General features: G+C 41.8%; 1 pseudogene; it reads right to left on the bottom strand.

Moving 5' to 3' along the window:
• Positions 1–700: 700 nt before the first annotated feature.
• On the bottom strand, positions 701–3,121 carry LOC133086985 (F-box only protein 3-like; annotated as a pseudogene).
• Positions 3,122–3,482: the final 361 nt, after the last annotated feature.

Here is a 3,482-nt window from a genome sequence, read left to right as displayed (position 1 = left end):
GTTAGTCAACAACACAATACATAATTTTACACACTACACTTCAAAAATGATGCATCTGTGAACAATATGATAAAGGTCATAGTGTTGAAGACTTTAAATTCAAGGTTGGTAGAGTTGAAGACTAAATTCAAGGTCAAAGTCATACTAACAGACTTTAAATTCAAGGTTGTTGTGATGAAAACTCTAAATTCAAGGACAGATTGTCTAAGAAAGGACAAACAACTAGCATTCAAGCTATTTAGTCAATTAGTTCCCTGTGAGTACAAAATATATAGGAATCACTAAATGGATTAGCCTAATTACAAATTCTGTTCATTTCTAAATAACTTATAAGTCTTTTCACAGAATCATTGTCACATATTTTCTCTCTATCCTTGTGTAGGTATTTCTGCCTCATTTTAAATCCTTATTCAAAACAATTCTCTCCCATTTCCATATTTTTATAAGTATAAAATATTTTTAAACAAAGAAATGTCTGTTCTAGACATTTCTAGAGAACTATTTTCCCACTAGAGAAAAAAAAGATTCCCATTTCCTCCTCTACCTCAAAAGCACAAAGCAAACCCAAACAATCCAATTCCTAAAGTAGCATCTCATAGAACCCAGGGCCTGGCACGATATTTCATGCTAGTTTTCCTGCTATAAGCTGAGAACAATTTGATTATTTACATTATTGAGAAATTTGTTTAACAGGCTGGATTCATCCCAGGGCTTCCATCAGCAGAGGCTTGCTTAAAAAAAGGCGAGAGCAGTGGCATCTTTGAATGGGAATATCAAAGACTCTCCTGCATCTCTCCTCCTCGTATTCTTCATCAGATTCATCCATATGTGCCAAATGGTCATAATCGTCTACTTCCTCCTCCTCCTCTTCTTTCTCTTGCATCTCTTCATATTCATTAGGACCCATTTCCAATCGAGTTATAGACACCCTGAGTGTTGGACATGCCATATGGAATCAGGGAATGGTGACATTAAAGATCTTGTCTTTAAAGTAAAATAAAAGGAAGATATAATATCCTTCCATATAGCATGATGTTATATATGAATATACAACTTGTGTATTCATATACCTAGCCTGGACTGATGATTGGGAATTTACCAGCAACTCCAGGTCCTTGAACTTCCTCCTCATCACCTTTATTTATTTATTTATTTTTTAAAGAGTTTTTTGATGTGGGCCATTTTTAAAGTCTTTATTGAATTTGTTACACTATTGCTTCTGTTTTATGTTTTTGGATTTTGGCTGCAAGGCATGTGGGATCTTAGCTCCCTGAGCAGGGTTCGAACCTGCACCCCCTGCACTGGAAGGTGAAGTCTTAACCACTGGACCACCAGGGAAGTCCCTTCACATCACCTTTAGCATTTGTTATTCTCCAGTAGCGACTGTCTAACTGGCAAGTCTTCTCAGGAAGTGCGTCTTTTGACATTTCAGTCCTGATTCGGTATGTGAAGAAATAGTGGGGTGGGTGTACAGAGCTGAGTTCCTGCAGAAACGATGTGGAAACTGACACTGTAATATCCCCAGTCATTGCTACACACTCTGGATCATAAACATATCTGAAAATTTGGTCTCTGATGATAGGGAAGCCACCTGATACAATATTGTTGACATAAGAAGTAAACCAGTCAGTAAAAGTAGCACCTATGATAAACATGTCAGTAGCAGCTGGACTCCGAACCATTTGGTCTGGACATTTGGTAGTGAGGTAGGAGACAGATGGGCCCCTGGGCTGGACAGCTGGTGTTTGTCAAGTGGAGTAAAACTGAAGCTTTGTTCTCACGCAGACGCTCCAAGGACAAACCTAGTGGCAGAAGCTGAGCTCTGCTGAAGTAAAGAGATAAGATGACCACACCTGAGGTCAAGGAAAACTTCCCTGTCTGCACATGCGCAGGAAGTCTCCTTGGGGGTCAAAAAGGGAGGGGACGCCACCCCATAATAAGTGTGGACATACCCCCCCACAGGCCTCTGGGGTGGGATACATCTTAGCGAAAAGTTGCGCACGCATGTTGGGGAGGGTCCTAGGGCAGGTCAGGTGTGAAGAAAGAAATAAGAAAATTGGCCAAAGGTAAACAAAAACCCGGAAGGACTGTCCTATGTAAGTGATTTAAATCACCTCTATATTGTGCTACTCATTTAGGATGCCCACACTCTTTCTCTCTGGGTGTGTATTTCTGCCTTGCTTGCGACTTAAATAAACAAACTGCTTCTCTGCGAGCTTACCCACATGTTATGCTGTGTCTCTCATAATAAACTTTGTACCTGTTTTTACAATTTTTGCCTCCTTGAAATATTCTTGCTTTCAAACAGGGGAAAGAGCCAGGGCCACTTTGCTGCTAGCCTCTAGCGCCTGGTGGTCTAGCGGCTAGGATTCCTGGTTTTCAATTCAGGCAACCCACGTTCAATTCCTGGGCAGAGAACTAAGACCTCTCTTCAGGACCGCTCACTGCTGTCTCTCCAAGATCAGTAGAAGACTTCATTTTTGTTTCAGCCCTTCCACTGCTATGTGCTGACTCAAACCATTATGTATGCAAAAAGTTAAAGGGAGAAAATATTTCAGTCCCTGTCTCTGCTGGAAGCCTCCAGCAGCTGTATAGATGTCTAACAAATCCTCAGAAAGATAGGGATTAGACAGCACCATGCTTCCCAACAACCCAGGAACCACTAACTTCTGCCCGTTGTGGATATGATAGTAACATTGATAATCATCTGGAAGTCTGCAGCCCATCTGAGCTTCTGCAGCATCTAGGTCTTCCTCTTGAGCACTCTCTTTCAGAGAGAAAACCACCTGGACATCTGGGTTCCAAATATTTCTTGAGATCATCCCAGGCCTTTGTAATAGCAGCATAATGGTCAATATATCTTCCTATATCAGAAAAGTATCAATGAAGAGGGATATCCAACACTGGTTCTTCTGTGTTTTCTCTTCCTCAGGTATCAGCCAGTATGTTTTGCAATGTCTTCTCCACAGCGGATCATGACTTGATAGCTGACTAAGTCTTTGACTGACATAGCAACAATTGATTAGGTCTGGGTAGTCCAAGAAGGATAAGATGAGGAGCAGGGGATCAGTGGGCAGCGATTCCAGGGTCAGGGGCGCTGACTGGTCTCCATGGCCGCCATCTTGCCTGGTCCCTTACAGGCCTGGCTCCAACCCCCCCCCCCGGCCCCCGCAGCCACCACCCACCTCAACAGCATTTGTAAGCTGTGCATTCTATCAATGATGGATATCAGATGGAGGTAGCTCGTCATTAGCTCCAAAGCCCTAGAAATCTTTTTATCTCTAAAGAGGCAACATATAAGTGAATACTGTTGTGAATACCCAAGTGAATCAGTAAGCAATTGTGACATGATGGAATCTGCCACTGATTCCTGATATAAAATTGTGCAAAGGCAAGGAACTAACATTTATTGGGAGCCAGATACTGTACGTACATTTACATAATTAAGTCCAAACTACAGTTTTGCCGAGGTTACATATTAG

The sequence above is a fragment of the Eubalaena glacialis genome, chromosome 3 (genome assembly GCF_028564815.1).
Source record: "Eubalaena glacialis isolate mEubGla1 chromosome 3, mEubGla1.1.hap2.+ XY, whole genome shotgun sequence".
NCBI lineage: Eukaryota > Metazoa > Chordata > Mammalia > Artiodactyla > Balaenidae > Eubalaena > Eubalaena glacialis.
Note: the sequence above shows the minus strand (reverse complement) of the source record. Positions and strands in the feature narration are given on the sequence as shown.